Genomic DNA, 22,757 nt, shown 5'->3' with positions numbered 1-22,757 from the left:
AGTGGCCTCTAATAATTAAATTCCTAGAAGGTAAAATAAAAATCTAAAAAGTCTGTGCAAATAGATTAAGTGATACATGCATAAAGGGTTAATTGGCTGCCTCTTCTAATTTGGTTTCCAGTCAAGGTGTTCTGTCTCCTGCTTACATAGCTGTCAATAGCACCTGCAAATTGATTCACTCCTTGATGGAGTTAAAGATTTTCTGAAAATCTGGAAACAGTTTTTGAAACCCTGCTGCTGTTGTAGCACCTGAGGCATGTGAGTTGTCTTTTCCACTGTTTTATCAGAGTGTCCTAGCATCTGCATAAACTTGGGGAACTGCTCGCCTTTTCGTCAGATACATGGAAACAGAAAATGCAATAGAAGTTGCTTACTATGCCCTCAGTTTGGGTGAAGTTCTTTCATAATGAAGGTAACTGAAACTCCCAAATTGCCCTGGTGGAGAAGAGGTCCTGATATTCCACTTGTGGGAAGGTGGCTTCATGCCGGAAATAAAGTCACATCCAGCGCAGACCAAGCTCAGGACAAGAGGAACGGAAGTCTACGCCTGCCGAAGCGAAGGAATCGTCTGGACGTGAGGCCTTCCTGGGCGTGTGAAGCGGTCTTGCCCAGGGGGGCTTCAGCAAGGATGGGGCTTCAGAGACGATGTGGAGGAAGCTGGTTCCCAAACTCCTAGATTATTTATTCCAAGCCCACATGTGCGTGTGCATGTGCGTGTGCGTGTGCGTGTGCGTTGATCTCAGGTGCAGAAAACTGAGTTAATCACATATCTTATTTGTGGGCACACTGGGTCACACACAGTCCCTTTCGCCCATCTGTGTGGTCGCCCATCTGTTTTCCTCTGGCCCGCAGGCAACCATTGGAACATCTTTGAGATACGTAGAGAGAGAGGTTTACACACACACACATACCCCTTTATAGAGATGTATATGTGTTATTTGATGTTTATACATGCATTTTACTTTCCATATATTGCGTTACGCTGTCGGCCTCATCTGGGTTCTTTCTACACGGGACACTGCAGTTTTAAGATCGGGCCCCGCTGTGCTGTTCTCTCCAAACGCGTGGTTGTCATCGGCGGGAAGATTCCGTCATGCTTTATTCATCCGGCCCTCTGCCGTCTCCCCTCTGCCATGAATAATGCTGTAAGGAACATCCTGGTACATGGGCTCCAACCGGCCTGCAGGAACTTTTCTGAGATGTGCACCCAAAGGGAGCTGCCTGACCTCGGGGTAGATGTATATTTAATTTAAGCAAGTACCACCAGATTGCTCTTCAAAAAGGAAGCCTCAGTCTACACTCCCACCGCGAGTGCTCCTGTGTCCCCACATCCCCACCGCCATGCTGCTCAGCTTCTTCACTATTGACGACGAAATGGAAATATTAACTTCCCTTGCTTTAATTTCAGAGGATCTCTGACATCCCTTTGCGTGCTTGTTTGGCCTCGTTTTGCTTTTGCCCTGTGTAAATTTCCTGCTCGTATCCCATTTTTCTGTCGGAGGTCCTATTCTCTCTTGCTGAGTTGTGAGCGTTTCCAGCTATTAATCTCTAGTCGGTTGTCATCACATGCATCATCTCTCAGTCTGTTACTGTCAGCTTTATCGATGACATCCCTTGTTGAGAAGTCATCCTTACTCTTCCTGTAATCAAATTCTGCCTTTATGCACTTTCGGGGTTTTAAAAGTATCCCCAGCCCTGGGTCACAAAGATTTCTCTCATGTTATTTTCTACTGACATTAAAGCTTTACCTTTTGTTCATAGGCTTTTAATTAGCCTGGAGTCCACCTTTACATGCAGTTTCAGCCAGGAACTCAGTTTTATTTTTCTTCGTTTAGTTGGCAGGTTTTCCCCATCACATCAGTTAAAGAGACAGTCTCTTCCTAGCTGTTTTTAGTACCACCTATAAAATATATTAAATAAGTTCGGGTCTATTTTTGAGATACCTGTTTTGCTCCATTGATCTATCTGTCTGTTCTTATACTAGAGCCCACACACGTTAATTAACATGACTTTAGGGCACATCTTAATACCTGGGAGAGCAGTACTTTGCAAAGTTGACTTAGCTCTACAGGGGCTTTTTCATTTTGTATAAATTTTAAAATAAGATTATTGAGGGTTTTGTTTTTTTTAATTCTGCAAGTATTTTGATTGAAAAGTATTTAATGCATAGATTAATTTGAGACTATTGACATAATTATTAAATAAATTATCATATTAAGAGTATGAAATGATTCGCCATGTATTTGGATTGTATCTCTATATCCATGAACAAATTTTTATATTTTTCCATAAATATCTAGTGTATTCTTTGCTAATTACTATGTATCTTGCTTTTCTTCTGGTTGGTTCCTATTAGAATTCAGAAATGCATCTGCTCTTTTCAAGTTATTCTTGTGTCTGAAAACTTTGTTGAGCTCTGTTTTCAGTAAGAATGGTTTAATTCTGTTGGTTTTGCTTTCTGTATGATCCTATTACCTGCAAGTGACAGTTTCGTTATTTCCTTTTATTCTACCTTTGATTTATTATTTGCATTTACTCATTTTCTAAAACTTACTTTAAAACATCTGTTTTAATTCAGACTGCTTTGGGGCTAGTTTAACTCCCATTATTGACTATTTCTCTTTTGGGGACATCTCAACATTCCCATTCACTTTGGAGAGTTCTGTTAAATTCCCAGCTGTTTCACAAAAATACCTACCCCAGTCTGTGAATGGAGAAAGAAAGCAGTTTAAAAATGTGTGGGATGAACACTGAAACTCTCCTTTCCAAATCAAAGGGTAGAGGTGCAGTTATAATTATTTCCTAAATGCCTGTTTGGGGACTAACTGACATAGTTTGCATTGTCCAGATGTAGATAAATAAGAACTTAGACACATACCATTTTTTCAGCCTGCCACCTCCTCTCCCAACCATTTTCTATATATTACTTCTCCTAGCAGACTTTGAGGTGGGTACTGTTATTTCCCTCATTTTCCTGGTGGGACAACTAAAGCAGGAAGAGGTCAAGTACTTTGCCAAGGTCACAGAGCTAGTGAGCGCCAGAGCCAGGACGCAGACCCCAGCGGGCCGGCTCGGGCCGTGTTCTCAGCACCAGGTGCCCCCTCTGAGTCCCAGGGCAGGTCGCCATCCCCAGACAGGTAGCGCTGGCATCTGGGACAGCGACCTGTGGTCAGCCTCACTTCCTCACCTTCATCGCTCGGGGCTATTTTAACCCTTCGGCATGCTAAGAAAAGAGACGTTTCCCTTCATGGTCAGTACCTTGGTGTCTTTTCCTTTCCCCCTTGCAGTCCAGCTGGCATCCCTCCAAACCAAAGCAGCAAGTCCTTCTGCTGCCCCCAAGAAAGTCCAACCTCAGAAGGAGGGAGGAGAGAAAGGCAAGGCAGGCCTCAGCAATGACGCTCCGGTCCACAGAGAGAAGGGCGGGCAGGGCGACAGTCCCCGCAAGAGAAGCAGTGTTCTAGCTTCTCTGGGTAGGCTTCCTAAAAGAAACACTACTATTTCATTCTGACTATTTCAATACACAGATTAGACACATCTGTATTCAAATGTGAGCACCCCTCCTCCCCAACACCCCCCCAAAATTCAAATATAAAATACAAAAGCTAGCGTTCTGGTTTAGAGATAACCTGGTTATGGATACAATCGGCTCCTTCTGTTTAGAGATGGCTAGGTAACAGTGCTTGTTTGTTGGCTAAGACAAAAGTAGTTTTAAGTTAGGATGAGGTGTGTTTAATGGGCAAGAATGAGCGGGGAGGTTACAGCTAAATTTGGTTCTGACTTGGAATGTAGGTATTGCAGCTCCCCTAAACGAAGAGGCTGTGACCGTGCACAGACTTGCCGAGGCAGTCTCCTCGTCTCAGGTTAAAGGGTATGAAGTGTGCATTTGTCCATGTGCACAGACCCCTCCTCACTGGTCTGTCTCCCCACGAACCAACGAGCCCAGGTCCTCAGACACCAGAGTTTCTATTTTCAAATTGTCACTGTGTTCACCACTGCCAGAAATAAGTCACCTCAGCAAACTCTAATGGTAGCAATTTTGTGATGCATAAAATTGATTTATGCTTACAATCAAAGTGTATTTCCCTTGATAATTTATGCTCAACAATTTAACATAATTATTTGTGCCATAATTTTAACATTTCTGCCTTCCTGACAATCAGCGATGCAGTGCAAACACACTCACACATACACAAAACAAAATCACACCATCCTTCAGAGGCAGGAGTGTTTTAAAATCGATGTTATTGCAGCCTCTTTTGTATTTTGTTGTGACAAGACTGAATTTAAACAGTCTAGGAAGTCAAAACAACAGAGAAATATCAATACGTATTAGGTTAATCAAGGAGCTCTGCCCCGCCATCCTTGCCTGCGCGGGAATTATGCCTCCACCGCAGGTTTGCGTCATTACTGGCATCTTGTGACTTCTCTGCAAATATCTGTGGTCTTCCGCAGCCATCCAACCTGAAGGATGGCCATGGGCATCCAGACACCATCTCTGCATCTGTATGAGATTTTGTCACAACTGTTTCGAGAAAATCGCTCCTCGGGCGAGCTCTGACTCACTTGTTTGAATTCACAATCTCCAAACGGCTTTTATCCAGCAAGTGCCTTTCTCAGCGTCCCCCAATGGCATCCAACAGAAGCTCCATTCTCTGCTGCTCCGCAGTAACCTCGGTGAAAAGAAAACTTAAGAAAAGATACATTAACCCAAATAAATGCACAGTGTAGGGGCCCCATCAAACCCTGGGTGTGCCGCACAAGACTTGGAAACAGGTATCTGACTAAGACACCGGAGTTAGAACCATGAGGCAAGCATACCAAACGGGGAGAGCAAACGTACTTGACCTTTTAAATGAACACTCGGATGCTATTCATTCATGCCAGCAGGTTCCATTCTTTCTCCCCAAAAAAGGTAATTGGAAGAGACATTCCAGTGGTCTCATTAAGCACAGAAAATATTCACTTTATTCCGTATGAAGAAGGTTCTGCTGGCCCATGAATACTCGGAGCTGTTTCCAGAGCAATGGCACGCGAGCGTGTAGCCATCCCACTCTCATTCTCGGCTCCCGGCGGCCCAGCGCTCCGACCTGCAGCAGGACCTCGAGGCCTGCTCTAGTCAGAAAAGCAAACGAGGCTTGGGGCCCATCTCAGCATGGACTAGTGTTGATACCAGCGGCAGGCTGCACAGTTTGCAGGGCCATACGCAAAATGCAGGGTCCCTGGTTCAAAGTCACTGAGAATCAGAAGTCACAGCAGCAGAGCATGAGGCCCTCCGAGGGCCAGGCCTCGTGAGACTGCGCGGGTCTCAGGCCAGGAGGCCATTTGCTGCCCCTTCAGTCTTTTACTTGAAGACATTCAGAGGTGAGGGGACTTGGCCACATCACCAGTGAGGACCCAAGTGGGTGACTGTCGGTGCAGAAGCCTCATGCATGTGGCTCAGTCCAGGAGGGCTTCCTCCGCCCACCCAGGAAAGCAATCCAATCCTTACTCCCTCCTGCTCGCGGGAGAGAGCGCCAGCATGAGCTCGCTTATGAGAAGGAAATAAATGAGCTTAAACGCTTAAGTGCCCAATCTTTCTAAAATCTTCTTTTTTTTAGAAGAAAAATATTAGTATTCCTGGGAAGACATAGAAATTGACAACCTGCCTTTCCACGTCCTTTCATTATACTTTCCAGAAAGAAAAAAAGACATCCATGTTGACTTCTAAAGCAGTTCTATGAGAATATCCAAACTTATGTAATCTTCATATAAATACAAATATTAGAACAGCCAGCTCTTGGCAACAATGACCCTTTAAACTGACATAAAATAAGAGAAATATGTTTGCATTTGTATAAATCCTAGGACACACTTGCACCAATCCTGTAAGAGTGGTTGAGTCTAAGTATTTTTGTTATTATCAAATATATGAGAGCACCAAATTTAAGCCTTTCCTGATGACTTTTCCTCCCAAAAATTTAAAGTTGCCAAACCCAGCACAGGAAATATAGCCAATAATATTGCAATAACTATGTATGATACCAGGTGGATACTAGACTTATTGGGGGGATCGCTTCATAAATTACATAAATGTCTAATCACTATGTAATATACCTGAAACTAATATAATATTAAATGTCAACTGTAATTTAAAAATATTAAAAAATCAAAAAGTAAAGTTGCCATACCATGGGGTGGTGGAAATTCTCATCTTTGTGAGAAATTCAGCTTCAATTTTTTCCATGCACTATGTGTAGCAGATGCCCAATCTAAAGAGCTTATTAACAATTAGGTAAAAACATTGCCTACAGATTGCCTTCTATTAATTGATTTTATTAACATAACTCAAAAACTCCATGTCAACAGAAGTTCCAAAATATGTCTATGTTACTATGATTGACATTCATATATATTATATATATGTGGAATATATATACATATACACACACACACACACACAACTCAATAATTCTTTACTGAGTTTCTATTGGCCTTGGCCTTACAGCACTCTGTTGAATACTTTTAGGTATATAGTATATAGAAAAATAAATATTGGACAACTATAATGTACGTTTGAGGTACTTACAATCTAATAAAGGAGTGACTATATAGATAAATAACTATAATATGAAGTTAAAAAGAAAACAGAAATGAATGCCATAAGAAGACCATAGATTTGGTGTTGTGAGAATTCAGACAGGAAGATAGTACATCTCCATGGGAAGATCCTTAGAGATTTTCCATAGAAAAACCATTAATTTAATTATTTCTTAAGGACAAGAATGTAGAGCAGTTATAGAGGAGGGATGTCTAGAAAAATTAAACAGCACCAGCTATAACCATAACCATTTAGACTACCTACTAACCTCTAGGTAGTAACCATCTGGTCTACCTCTTTCCTTTCTCAGTAATTTTCCAGAGAAATCTATGCCTACTGAATCCCCTCTTCCTTTCACTAACCTCAGTAATTTGGCTTATGTTCCCACTCTCAGTGGAATAATATTCTCAAAAAATGCCACTTAGGAGCTCTTAAATGTCAAATGTAATGGGCATTTTAAAAACCTTGATCTTATTGGGTCTCATAGCTATGTGTGATACAATTAACCACTCTTTCCTTCTCGAGCCCTCCGTGACGTCACAGTCTGGCTCTCCTTGTACCTTGGATGGTTCCTTCTCTGGCCCCTCGTGGGCTTGTCTTCTCCCATCTGCTCCGGAAAAGCTGCCATTTCAGGGGTTCTGTCCTCCACCCACTTTTTCTCTCACTCCACATGCTCCCTGAGTAATGACAGCCATTCTCGTGGTTTTCACTACCATCTATATGCCAGTGGCTTCTGAACCTGTATTTCCAGCTCTGGCCTCATCCCCTGAGCTTCAGTCACATATGTCAAAGCTCCACTACATTACACCACAGGCAACTAAAACTCAACATATTGAAAATGAAAATCATTAGTTTCCTTCTAAACTATTACCTCCTCTTGTATTTTTTGCTTCAGTTGGAGTTTACTGATTTTACTTGCCATATATTTCTAAAATCTGTCCCCTTCTTCCTATTACTCCTACCAACTTCCTAGCTCAGTACCTTATCAGCCTTGGCTAGAGTACTTTAAAAGCCTCAAATTCCAGCCCTGTCCCCTCAAACCCACTTCTAAACATCTGAAAGAAAGAATCTAACAGAGTTGCATGCGCACACACACACACATACACACACACATGTACCTTGACGTCTTTGTCAGCAGCACACTTCTTGGAAATAAGATCCAACATCCTTAAGATGAAATACAAGACCCTTTATGATCTGTCCATCATAGAAGAGAAGAGAAGTTCTGAAATATCCATTTGACAGCTGTGATGAACACTTAAAGGACTTCTGGGCAGCAGCAATGGCCCAAATGAATGGAAATAACACAATTTTCACAGGGGCATTTGCTGACTAGATGTTTTCAGCACTGTACAAAAGGATACATATAGATGCAGAGAAGGTAGGCAGAAGGATTGGTTTAGAACCAGTGTGCTAGAATGACAGTTCAGGATATTATCTAGTGATATTTAAAGAAATAGTCCAGGAGGTCCAGGCTTGATAGAAAGGGAGTAGAAAGGAGGAAGACAAACAGCTTGGCAGGAAAAAAAATAGAAATAAAATACTGGCAGCTTCAAAGAGACTTAAGAGTAATGGAGCAAAGATCACGGCAAAGGGAAGTTACACACAGGAGGTGGCACGCTCAGAGGTACATTGTGGAGCAGGAGCTGTTCTGGGCAAACACATGCTTCTGGTTGTGGGAAGCTTGAGTGTGTGGCTGAAAGGAAGTCAAGGTAAAGAGCACTGGAACCTGAGGAAGCTGTGAACCTCTAAAGCTGGAGAGGCAGGTAGAGCATTTATCATTGTGTTTATTTATTATAAATGTGTTTGTATGTCTGTCCTTTCTAGACAAAGAGATACTGGGGGTCAAGGACATAATTTTTTTTCTTGAGTATATATCCCCTAGGATCTGGCTCAGTCCCTGGGGTAGAGTAATGCTTTGCAAAGTATTTAATGAATGATAAAGTGAGAAATTCTGGAATGTGTCCAAGGGCCAATATCATTTGGCTGGTTCAGATGTTCAAAAGTAAATAGTGCCCCGAAGTCACAGGCTGTGTGTGATATTGTATACACTGGTCTTCGTTCTCATTTCTGGCATAGAACTAGAGATTTTGTCTTTCGTTAATGAGGCAACTTTGGAAAGCATCTACCTATGAGTGTGGTTGCCAGAGGGACTTTCAGTCCCACTCTCTGATTCTGGGGAAGATGAAGGGCTGCAGGTTGAACGAATCCAATGGCTAATGATTAACCAATCATGCTCATGTAATGGAACCCCAAGAGGACAGGGTTTGGTGTCCTTCCAGGTTGGTGAACCAGACAATTCCACAAACCACCATGCCAGGCCCGAACTCCTCGAGGACAGAACCTCCTTTGTTCTGGACCACGTCTTACATATCCTTATTTGGCTGTTGATTCACAACCTTTAATATCCTTTGTAACTGGTTTCCTGAGTTCTGTGAGCCATTCTAGCAAATAGTGTCAGAACTGAGTTGAATTGTGAGACATCCAATTGGTGCTGGAGCACTGCTTGGTGCTGTGGGGAAACCAGCCCCCACATACACATTGGAATTGGGTTCAGAATTGTTACAGGCCAAGGAAATTTGACTTCATTTTGTAGCCAACTAGAAGTCACTGAAAGTTTGGGGGCTTAGGAGAAACGGAATATATCAGCGCCATGTTCAAAACTATGATTAATATTTATGACTCTAAAGGATGGCACATGCTGCTTTCTGAATCATCGAAGAAGTATATTGTTTTCTGCTCACATTCCGTAGAACTGGTAACCTACCCTCTCTATTCAGATGATGGCAATTCATCACTTGGTTATTGAATGCCTTCCATGTACCAAGCCTGAGGCTCAGGCACTTTCAAATGTTATTTTACTCCATTCAAAAGATCAATTGGATAAACCAGATCATCAAATTTCCAAACTACATTAAGCAATGAACATAATATTTTCATGTCATAGGATCTCTTAGACCCAAAGACCTCAAAGACACATACAGGATTAGGCAGAGTTTATATTGTTTTATTTTAATAAAATTGTTTCTATTCAAAACCCTGGGATATAGGTAGGAACAGAAATTCATTTCTATAAATGAAGAAAATTAGACTCAGGAAGATCTAGCAATGTGTGAGGGCCACAAAGAAAAAAAATAACAAAGTTGAAGTTGGAACTTTCTACAGCTCATGCAAGGCGGTCTGTTGGCTCTATGATTTAGATGTACACGTTACCAGCTCTGGAATGTGATCTCTGTACAACAGTCAAGTGGGAAATTGGCCACTCAGTGAAACACAGTGGAAGGGAAGCAGGCTGCTAGGTGAGCTCCATCATTTATTACCACGCCGGTCCTAAATTTTCACACCTAATTAATCAAGCTTGCTCTGTGATCACTTTTCCACATGTGGTGGTGGTAATTTTACAGCTGCAGTTTTAATGAGCTGCTGTTTCTTTTGACATTTGGAAATCTAATCTGGAAAAATGATTCAATGACTTGTAAAGACCTTTCATTTTATGTGTTTAGCCATGTAGCTTTCCAGGGTCCTTCCCATATATCTGCTGTTCATGCCAGCACACGGCAGGCCAATGCCGATGGGGTTACTGAGCAGATGTGGCTAGCAGCCCAGAGAGCTAATGAGAATTAATAATAGTGACTGCAAACACCTAGGAAATAAATGGAAATTATGAGAAGATTATATTTGAAAACCCAAACACTCGAATAAACTACCAAACACTTGGGAGGCCACCCATCTTAGAAAACAGAAGGTTATCAGGGCGGAGAGAGAAAATATACTCACTGCAAATAGGGAACCGCTATCAGATTACAGAAACATGTCAGCTACCAAGAGAGAAAAACAGCCCAAGAAGCAGCATTTCCACTTACAAGGAATGCTAATTAATATTCTGGAGCCTGTGTAATTCCGGTAATTACTTCTCTAGAATTGGGAGTTTTGCTGAGGAAAGAGATCCTAGAGGAAATGCGTGAGTGACACCTTCTTCCTGCGCAAAGGGCATGTGCGGGTGAGGCCAACTCCTTTTCCTGTCCCTGCAGCCCCTGGGAGCCCCGCTCCATCAAGCTGTCCATCCCCAAGGATCTGCGATTCTCAAACTGGAGGACAGATATGGAAGAAGAGCAGTTGCTTATGAGCCCTGCCCCTCCACCCAGGGCCCTGAGCTAGATTACTCAGCCCTGCGCCCTTCGAACCGCATGGCATTTACAGGCTGCACCTGTCGTGTGGCTCGGTCCAGCCAGGGCGGTGATTTGGTATCTCCCGGGTTATGCCCTTTCCGCTCTTGTCCCCTGAGCTACTTACCTGTCAGTTAACTGCCAACTATTTTCATAGCCATCGTTGGTTGCTCACTTGCATCTTCGTGGTCCTCCTCAGTTCATCAACAAGTGAACATTTCTCAGCTGTAAAACCAAACAATTAATTTCGATTGCTAGTCCAGGAAAAACTGTAACTTAGGGTCAGAATTCGCTAATACCATTTCAAGCTCAGAGCCCATAAGTATTCCAAGGTGCAAGGAAACTTTACACATATTCTGAAAACAAACTGCATCAAAGAACAGACTCCGCAATGGACATTACTTCACAATGGCACCACACACACACACACACACACACACAGCAGATGCGTGGATTGTCTCTGGAAGGGAGCACATGACACTAATAATAGCTCCTGCCTCCGTGGAGAGGAAAAGGCTTGGTAGATGGGGAAGGATGAAGATTGACTTCGCATGCTACATACCCTTTTGTCCCTTTTAAATTTTGTTACACGTACATATATGGCCTGTTAAAAATAAAAACCTTTTTTTAAATGGCAGTTCTCACACCAGTAACTAAGCTGTCCCAGGTCTGAGGTGGAGGAGTGCTTTCCTGCGCTGGCAATGCCCACAATCCTGTTTTCCTCTTGCACAGTTCACACTCTGGACTGCCTCCATTCCTCGGGTCTCTGCAGGGAACCCTCGGAGATCATCAGGCCACAGTTCGGAAATATCAGATGAAGAAATGGCTCAGAGTAATACAATGACCTTTCAGTATCTCCTTGCTTTCTAGAGACACGGTTAAAATAATAATTTTATCTAAGGACCTAGAGAGCATTATGTTAAGTGAAATAAGTTGGAGAAAGATAAATACCATATGATTTCACTTGTTGTGAAATCTAGAAAATAAACAAACAAAAAACTGAGATACAGAGAACAAACTGTTGGTTGCCAGATGCAATGGGGGGTCAGGGGACTGGGCGAAAACGGCGAAGGGATTAAGAAGTACAAATTGCCAGTTATAAAAATAGTCACGGGGGTGTAAATCTATATGGAATATAATCAATAATGTTGTAATAACTATGTATGGTGGCAGGTGGGTACTAGACTTATTGGGGTGATTATCTCAGAAGGCATATAAATGTCTAACCACTATGTTGTGCACCTGAAACTAAGATGATCTTGTATGTCAACTGTAATTGAAAAATAAATTTAAAAAATAAAAATAAATCTATTTTATAAGGACCATCTCATGTGTTTCTACCTTTTCTTACCCAAGTAACGCAGTAACAAAGAGCTGGTCTGAAAACCTTTCTTCCAGGCAAACCTTTCAAATCTACTGGGAGTGGATTGCTTCTTTTTTTCTCCAACCCTCCTTGCCCACTGCCACCACCACTTTGCTCCACTAATCATCCTACCATTCCCAGGAATCCCTTCCCAACACAAGTAAGGAAGCCAGAATTAAACATTTTGTTGGTGTGGGGCTCACAAAGCCTATCTTTTCTGGGAGAAATTAATGTCTAATCAGGAGCACTGTGGAGAACGCAGAGCAGCTGTGCTTCCTAGAGCCGGAGGCACCGCCACTGTTTGCATTGATCCGTAGGGATGTTCAAGTCTCCCCAACAGCTCATGAATTTTATAAACTAACTTCACTGTAACCAAATCATAAAATTGCAATTTTAAAATTAATCAACAAAGAAAGTCCTAGCAGAGGCTAATGTAGCTTTGCTTCATTTACAGTCTCTCCATTGCCACCCCAGCTATAGGTCTACAAGACCAAGATGTCCATCTGGAAAGCACCAGTCCTGGTTTTCAGGCCTAGATGTGGGCGGGGAGGGTTCTGGCTTGTAAACAGCCCCATCCATATGACACAAGGGAGACTCCGTTTCCTGGACCCAAAACAAGGTGGAGAACATTACAATCAGTGCAGAATCTGCTTGGTCCTTTGTCTTCTCTAGTCTTGTGGTTTCAGTAGCCTCCTAACTAGTCCTCCAGTCTCTCTTCCTTCCATTCTGATCATATCTTTCCCCAGATGTGAGAATCCCATGAATGGTTAGCTATCTTCAAGACAAATTCCAAACTCCTTCTCAAGGCCTATTGTGTCTTCTGTGATCAGGATGCTGCTGATCAGGATGCCTACGGATCAGCTTTGCCAACCAAAATCCCCACCTCCATCAACCACATTGACCTTCAAGCCTTTCCCACCGGCCTGCAGCCTGGGCCGTCAGGCCTCCACTCTACTGATGCCTTGGCCTTCCTGCTGCCTCAGGACCTCACTCTGCCATTGTTTTCTCACCTCACAGCCATGTATTCAACTAATTCCAAGTCATCTTTCAACATTTAAATCAAATATCATCTCCCCAGAAGTCTTCTATGATTTCAGTGCTCTTTTTTTTTTTAAATATATCTTTACTGATTTCAGAGGGAGGAAGAGAGAGGGAGAGAGAAAGTTGAAACATCAATGATGAGAAAGTCGTCATTGATCGGCTGCCTCCTGCACGCCCCCAACTGGGGATCAAGCCCACAGCCTGGGCATGTGCCCTGACCAGGAATCGAACCACGATCCTGGATCCTAGGTCGATGCTCAACCGCTGAGCCCCGCCCATACTTTGTGCTTGCCATCTCATAGTATTGGAATGATCTGTTTTGTGTCTATTTCTCCCTAAACTATGCATTCGTTGATGGCATAACCTTGTTCAATCTGGAATTTCAAGAACCCAACATGGTACCTGCTAGGTAATTGGCACTAAATAATTATTTGCTGAAACTGAGTGTGATGATTAATAGTTCTAGAGTCAGGTCGATTTAAGTACAAGCTTTATTTCTTCCACTTACTAAGCAGTGTGGGCAAGTTACTTACCATGTGAGCCTCAGTTTCCTCAGCTCTAAAACAACGATAATGCTGCCTATTTTACAGATGGTTGTAAGGATAAGCTAATATAGGTAACTACACTTAGCAGGTAGAAATTACTCATCAAATGCCACCTCTGTTGTCATCATGCTCAGCTATACACTGGCTGAAAAATCTTGGCCAAGTTTCTGATTCTAAATCTCAGTTTTCTTATCTCTAAAATGGGGATAATAATAGCATTCAACAAATTGAATTATTGTGTGAATTAAATGTCATAATCCTCGAAAAGTACCTTGCAAAACACCTGCCACATAGAAGGAATTTATAGTTAATACATTAAAGAACTCTGACAGGGCCCGAGAGCCTCCAAGCTGATGCCTTGTTTGTGGGATTTGATCCATGCCTTAGAGAGAAAGAATTAGAGGAATACATGAGAGCCAAACTGGAAAGGACATTTCTTTCAGGCTGTCATATCAGCTGTGAGAAGCATTTGCTACTCGTATCCCACCCCCCGACACACACATACACATCTATTCTCTTCCCCCAGTCAAAGCTGCTTAAATTCAGATCAAGTGACAAGTCGCTTGCAAAAGGGAAGATACAAAATATCTAGTAGGCATCACCCAAAAAGTTGGGCAGAGAGGATCCTGGATCACAGTTTTTTATTGGCCATGACTGTGTTCTGAATCCAAAACTTCTCCATATTCTTGAATGCGCCCAATTCCTTTCTTGGGAAAGGCCAGAAGAGATCCTCATTAAGCTAATGGGCCACTAATTCATTTCCAGGTAAAGGGAATACCCACAGAGCTGCTTCATTTGCCTTGTCTACAGGGTCATTAAAATGAAGGGTGGCAGGCTCTTTGGGCAGACCCAGTAGTGACAGCTTGACAGCTGCCAGCTGGTGGGAGGGCAGGGGGAGTTGGCAGAGGCAGAGGGTTTCTGAGAGAAAAAAAGCAGAGAGGTAGAGACAGAGGCAGAGACAGAGAGACAGAGACAGAGATACAGAGAAACGTAGAGACTGAGACAGAGGGACTGAGAGAGAGAAGCCGATGATGCCGAATTTCACTAACATGGTGCGACGGTTGACCAGGCTCAGGTACAGCACACACCAGGTACCTCATGGCAGGAATGGAAAGTGCTCCAGCTGCAGCCTGAAAATAACCTTGACAGCTACATACTTAAGCAAATGTCCTCCAGGGAAGCGTGAGCAAGTAAGATTGGCTTATTTCCAAAACCTTTCCAAGGAGCATCCTTATTATTATTGGTACTTCAATAAGCTCTTTCCTTTCATCCTAGAGATTTTCAAGAATGTAATATGCTCACAGCTTTTATTCACATATTATGTTATTATGAGCATTTCTCGGTCACCAGAAGTTCCCAGAAATATATTAATAAAATAATATTTCATTCAATGGCTGTGTTATAGATGACACCTCACTTCTTATTTGACTTATCTCATTTTTTCACTATTTGTACTTTATGTGATAGACATGAATTTTGCACACACCTCATTTGTCTAGGATACATCCTCAGAAGTAGAATCGACAATATGCAACCATAGAAATTTTGAATCTCCATATTTGCTTCATAAACTTAAGTGGCCATAGCAGCTATGGCATTGCAGACGTCATAGCACATGCAGAAAATCCAGCTTTGCGTTGCACATTGCACCACGCTCCGTGTTCAGCCTTAAGTAACCCCTTCTCTTCCACACTGTTCAGTTTCCTTCTCTGTAAAATGGGGATATTAAAACCTACTTCGCTGTTTTTAGGAAAATTAAACCAAGTATAAGAGAAAGCACACATGATCACTATCACTACAGTACATGCAAAGAAAAAACTGACCAAAAAAAAACCTCGATACCCATTTTTTACTTTTAAAAAAGAAACCTACTTGAAAATTAGGAACAGAAGGAAACTTTCTTACCCCTAACTCAGTAAGAGATAATTACCAGAAATGAAAACCAATCTAGTACTAAGTGGTGGTACATCAGAAGATTGCTTATTAAAGTAAAGAGTTTTCAGTGCTTTAGCACTTTCAACATTGCTACAAAGCATTGGAACGGGGGTCCTACATAGCACAAGAAGAGAAAATACTAAAGAAAAGGAAACTCATTATCTGTTAAATATGCAACTGCCTGCTTAAAAAGTCTGCAAGAAAAAATGTAAAACTATTAAATATCAACTGATGACGGTTCACCAAGATAAGATCAACATCAAAAGCATTTGAATATCCAGAAATATTAAATTAGAAAATTGTAATAAGAATTACTAATAGGAAAAATTTCATGAAATAGTTATGACAAACCTAATATAAAATGTGTCAGACCTATATGAACCAAACCTACAGTTTCACTGAAAAAAACAGAGACCTGGTTAAGTGGTGAGGCATACCATGTTCCTGGACAGGAAGGAAGACTCCTTGTCATAACCATGTTTCATAAATTAGTCTCTAAACTCAATAAATTCAGCCACCTCAAAAATCCTTACAATTTTTATGAAACTTATAAGCAGATTAAAAAATTAATCAGGATGATAAAAGTGTAAAACTAGCTGATAAAATATTGGAAATGAAGAACAGTAAGTGAATATTTTTATAAAAATTCATTATTTGTATATTATACACATATTTTACAATATTTTATAAAGCTAGAAAACATTTTATATTTTTTAAAGCTAGGCAATATTTGCTCAACAGGACATACAAATACTTTATAAAATATATTTTTACATTTTTATAAAACAGTATTTTATAATATTTTGTAAAGCTAGACAATAACCAGAATGACTGTAGCAGACAAGTAGACAAGTCCTACTGGCAATGCATGTGTTATCACATTTCTTACATCGCTGACAATATTCAGTATTATAGTATTTAATATAATATGAAAATTACACAAAAATATCCAAGTAAATTAGTGGAACCCATATCCACATGAAAATTTAGTATATGATAAAAGTTACATATCAAGTTAGTGAGGGAGGTATCTAATCTTTAACTGTATTAAAAGCATTGACTATTAATGAGAAGGTATTAAAGTTACATCTCTAATTGAAAGTATATAGAAAAATAAATTCCAATAGATAAAAAAGCTAAATCCAGAAAGCAAATCTTATAAATATTAGAAATTATAGTATAATATGTTTGTAAGTATGCAATAAGTAAGGCCCCTCCTCCCTTTGGAACCCAAAGGCAGAAAATTAAGTTTATCAAACTCCCTAGTAATGGACTATTCTAATCATTGATCTATACAAGGTTTCTTTTCGTTAGGACTTCCTTGCTTTTATTCCTAATCACCATTCTAATCCTTCACTCCTCACAGGCGCGCACTGTAACGACCTTGGCATTACGCTTGTTTACATTGATGGTATAAATGTGCACAAATAGTACTGAGATGTAGATCTTGTTCTGTCTTACCTTCTGCTCTCCACTCCGCTATGTATAGCTCCTAAACATCTCCCTCACCTGGACCATCCATTCATCTAGAGATGAACACTTAGGTTGCCTTTAACTCTCTGCCACAAAGAAGGCAGCAATGGGTGCTCTCGAACATGCACTTTACAGACTCATGCATGAGTTTCTCTAGGGTCCACACCAAAAAGTAGGACCACCAAGTCCTAGGCAATTACTAGAACAGCTGTAGCACACTAGTCCACTAGTCCTACTGGCAATGAGTGAGTTTTCCCCTTTCCTTACATCCTTGACAACATTCAAGATTATTTAACTTTTAAATTTGTGCAAATCTAGTACGTATACCTTTGCAGCTCATTGTTGTTTTTATTTGCATTTTCTAACTCCTAATAAGACTGAGCATTTTTTAATTCAGATTGCTAACAATTTGGATTACCAATTCTGGGAACTGCTATACATATCATTTGTTCATTTTTTTGTTAGGTTTCCCAATATTTTTTTCTGATTGACTTGTAAGAAGTTTTTGTGTGTGTTATATATTAACCTCTTTTTAATACTTTTATTTTGCAAATATTTTCTGTAAATCTTTTACCAATCTGTTAAAGTTATCTGTAGTTTCCTTCATTGATTGGAAATGCCTAATCATTATAGTCAAAGGTCTACTACTTTTTTTTACACTAGATACAAAAGGAAATGTTCAAAGAAGAAAGATGGTCAATGTAGCTACAAATAAATGCATGTACAACTAAACACACCATTAACAAAACTGTAGATAGGAATAAACACATCTAATAAACATGTGAAAAGATGCAAATTAAATCAAGGAGAGATGGCATATTGTGCTCATGACTGGCAAAAACAACAACAAAGTAAAGTTATAGGGTAATTGTACACTACTTGGTGGAAGTGTAAACTATTCATTCTTTCTGCAAGGCAGTTAGATGGTATTTATTAAAATCCATGTGGATAACCCTCTACCCAGATATCCCACCCTATGTGTGCTTATGGTCACTGCAGCACTGTTTGTAACAGGGAAAAATTAGAAACAATTAAAATGATCATTGATAAAGAAAAAATAAACAGGACTAGTCTGCATGAGTTAAAATGAAGTAGGGATTTTATATGTACTGCCATGGAATGTTCTTTGTGATACATCTATTGTAAAATAACAAAAAGCACGTTCTGGAATATATGTACATGTTACTATAGGAGCAAGCAAACAGAAAGAAAAACCCACAAAACACAACTATATGTATAGATGCTTTATAAATATACGAGGGATTTGGGATAATTAACACCAAACTCAAAACAGTTTCCTGTGGTAAGAACAGTAGATTTGAGATGGGGGCTGATGGAGATTTTCACTTTTTCTGTTTCTGATTTTTTTTAACAATAAGAGTATTTTTTATGTTCAAATTATGTGAATAAAATAAATTTTGAGTGATTTTGAAACAAAATTAAATGAGATAATTATGTACAAACCCTTTGTGAGCTGAAAAATGCCACACAATGGCTGGGCATAATTAAGGGCGATGTAATTTAGAACAAGCTTTAGTCGGGTTATGAGACCTTCTGACATTAAAACATTATTGCAATTGCTGCCTAGCTTACCTCTGGGTTCTGGTGTCAAGGCCAAAGAAGGAAACTGAAGAAAGATGTTCACTGAGCTTGGATTCTAGGATCCAAAGCTTCTAGATTACCTGGCTCAGGGCTCAACAAACTACAGCCCACTTGCCAAATCCTGTTTTGTTTATTGTTTTTTTAATGGCCTGCAGGTTAAGAATGACTTTCACATTTTTCTTAATGGTTAAAAAGAAATCAAAAGTTGAAAAATAGTTTGAGACATGTGCAAAGTCTATACGATTCCAATTTTAGTTTCATAAAGTTCCACTAGAGCACAGCCGTATTTATCCATTTACATAATGTCTGCAGCTCCTTTCGTGCCACAACAGCGAGGCAGAGGAGTTGTGACACTCTGTGACTTACAGCGCCTAAAATAGTCACTGTCTGTCTCTTTACAGAAAAAGCTCGCTGGGCCCCTGCCACAGGTTATCTTTCTGGGTTAACACCTTGCTGTTTAAATTATATCAAACTTGGCATAAAAATTTGCCACTCATATTTGCTCCTCACATTGAAGATGCCAAAGAGTAAAAAGCCACCATAACTCATAAATACTATGAATGTTCCTCAGTGTTCACATTCCTTTCTCCTTATATCCTGCTCAGCTCATCTATTCACTAACTCTTCTAATAGAGAAGGAAATATCTGCGGAAGGGAAGCATAATTTGCTATTGTGAGTTATATTTCTGCTCTTCCTCAATCACTGACACCTTAGGGTGAGTCTCACAGTTCTGAGTAACTAAACCCAAGGCACCACAATATATACTGGTAACCTGGCACCTGAAACAACAGGCCGGCAAATAGCCAGCCTTAGCAGCAGTCCTTCATGACTAAGTGTCAGGGGACTTCGGAGAATCTGATAAAACCTATAAGGTCCTTGCTCAGAATAATGCAAGTATGTGCATACAAAATTTGGACTAACATTTTAGAGAGTTCATAGACACTCTGAAGTTTATCCTCAGATTTCTGGTTATCCATAGATCTGAGGTTTACAAACCCTGATTTATAGGGTCTACCTACAAAAGGATGGCAATAGTCTCCCTGCCTTTCTATAATTCCATAAACCTAAGTCTGCTGCTTTGAGCACACAAAGGAAAAGTCACACACATGATAAGGCATGAGGAAAGTGAAGATCCTCTCAGTTCCACCTCCTACTATCACCAGTCAGTACCCTCTCCTGGCTTCTGCCTACATTACTGGGAAATACTTATTACCTTCAGTGGTTCACTTGCTACATGAAAGAGGAGGGAGAGACAATTTCAGGAAATTGAGATAATTAGGGATAAATAAACTATCTAATGACAAGCTGATTTAAAAGATTATAAAGAAGAGCTATTTTTAAGAAAAATTTTACTAAGAGTGTGTATGTCATAAAACCACAAGACCAAGTAAGGGTCGTGAATCTATGGAAGTACCCGGTGTGCGTGTCCAAACCTGGCTGTGCATCAGCATCACTGGGAAGAGGTCCTAAAGTGCAGATTTCTGGTCCCATCCCAGGCAGACTGGGTGAAAATCCCTTACAGATAAACAGACAAGGAATATATACATATATATATTCACATGCATAGACATAAATATTTTTTAACAAGATTTCCAAAAGAATCTCCAGACAAGCATAAGCCTGTAGATATACACAAAGAAGCCACTGAATAACAATATGCAGATGTGGCTGGCTCAGTAAAAATACCAGTAAACAAAGAGTCAAATAGCTTGAGTTCTCCCCCTGTCCCTGCCACTAATTTGCTGAGCAACCTGAGATAGATCACTTCACTTCCCTGGGCCCTACCTTCTTCATCTTAAAAAAAAAAAAGGCGGGGGGGGGGGAGGAGAGAATAGACTAAATATTATTCAAAGGCTTTTCAATTTTTAAAATTCTATGAGCTCTTACGCAGCATAATCTACAAGTCCTTCTTAATGGAAAGACTATATCAATTACAAGTAAGTCCTGGAAAAAAACAACTCACAAAGCTTTGGATGGATGCTCAGGTACAATCTGACTGCACTAAGTCCAAAGGCAGTTGGTTAAGGAAACAAGTATAGCACAGTAGACATAAATTTTATCAGGCCCCCAAAGGAACGCTTTAAAGTGCAACACAAAGCAATATGGTGGTGCACTTAACCATGGAGACTCAAAATGAATGGTACAAAAATTAACAGAATTAAAGGGAGAAACAGACAATTCAACAATGAAAGTTGGGGCTTTGAAAACTCCACTTTCAATAATTTATAGAACAGCCAGGAAAAAGATCAATGAAGAAATAGAAGATTTGAGCAACACTATAAACCAACAAGGACAACAAACATCTACAGAGTATTCCACCCAAAAACAGTAAAATATATATTTTTCTCAAGTATGCATGGACCATTTGCCAGGATAGACAATATGTTAGGTTATAAATGAGCCCAAAAAAATTTTAAAAAGAATCAAAATCGCGCAAAGTAGGTTGTCACATCACAATGGAATGAAATTAAAAATCAATATCAGAAGGATTTGGGGAATCCATAAAGATGTTGAAATTAAACAGCACAATCCTAAATAAACCATGACCCAAGGAAGAAATCACAGGGAATCTGGAAAATACTTTGAGATGAATGAAAATGAAGCCACGACATCCCAAAACTTAAAGAATGTGATGAAAGCTGGGCTTAGAGAGAAAATTATTACAATAAATATGTATATTTGAATAATGAAGAATAAAGTAGAAAGATATGACGTTGAGAATGGTAAAACAAAAAATCAACAGAAGAAAAAGTTAATTCTTTGAAAAGATCAACAAAATTGACCACTTTGAGCAAGAATGATAAATAAAATAGAAGATTTAAATTATTAAAATCAAATTTACAGAAACAAAAGGGATTATAAGAAGGATTTTATGAATAATTGTATATCAGCAAATTAGATAACATGTGAAATGTATGAATCCTACAAGTGCACAAACTACCAATAATGACTCAAGAAGAAATACATAATCTGAATAGATCTATAACATGTAAAGAGATCGAATTAATAATCAAAATCTTTCTGAAAAGAATTTACTGATTAATTCAACCAAATGCTTAGCACAATTAACATCAGTCCTTCATTAACTCTTCCAAAAATTAGAAGAGAGACATTTCCCAACTCATTCTACCAGTCTTTTATCATCATGATATCAAAACCAGACAAAGGCATCTCAGCATAATAAAACTACAAACTAGTATCCTTATGGAGATGCAAAAATCCTCAACAAAATGTTAGCAAACTGAATCCTGTAACATACAAAAAGGATTATACACCCTGACTAAGTGAGATTTATCCCAGGAATGCAAGGTTGGTTTAACGTATTAAAATAGATGCAGAAAAAAGCATTTGGCAAAATTCAGCAACTTTTACTGATAAAATCACACAACAAGATATGAAAGGAAGGTAATTTTCTGAAGCTGATAAAGTTATGTATGAAAAACCCACAGCTAATATCATACTTAATGGCTAAAGACAGTGCTTTCCCCTTAAGATTAGAAACAAAACAAGGATGTTCCTCTATTACTTATTTTCAAAACTGTACTAAAGTTTTCAGCCAGGGAAATTAGGCAAGAAAAAGAAATAAAGGGCATACAGATAAGAAGAAGAAGAAGAAAAAGCAAAACTATCTGTATCACAGGTAACATGATCTTGTGTACAAGAAATGTTCTAAGGAATCTACTAAAAAACTATTTCAGCTGATACACAAGTTCAACCAAGTTGCAGGATATGAGAGCAATACACACAAAATCATATTTTCTTACACTAGCAATGAACTATTAAAAAGTGAAATTAAGAAAGCTTCTATTTACAATAACATCAGCAAAAATAAAATACTTAGGAATAAATTCAACAAAATAAGTGCAAGATTTATAAACTGAAAAAACTAAATAAATGGAGACACATTACATTTCCATGGATGAGAAGACTTAATAATGGATAAAATTGCAATACTCCCCAAATTGATTGACAGATTAAATGTAATCCCTATCAAAATCTCAGCTGACTTTTTTGCAAAATTGACACACTGCTCCTAAATTAGTGTGGAAATTCA

The sequence above is a fragment of the Miniopterus schreibersii genome, assembly GCF_964146895.1.
Source record: "Miniopterus schreibersii genome assembly, chromosome: 20".
Lineage (NCBI taxonomy): Eukaryota > Metazoa > Chordata > Mammalia > Chiroptera > Miniopteridae > Miniopterus > Miniopterus schreibersii.
This window is presented reverse-complemented; position numbering follows the sequence as displayed.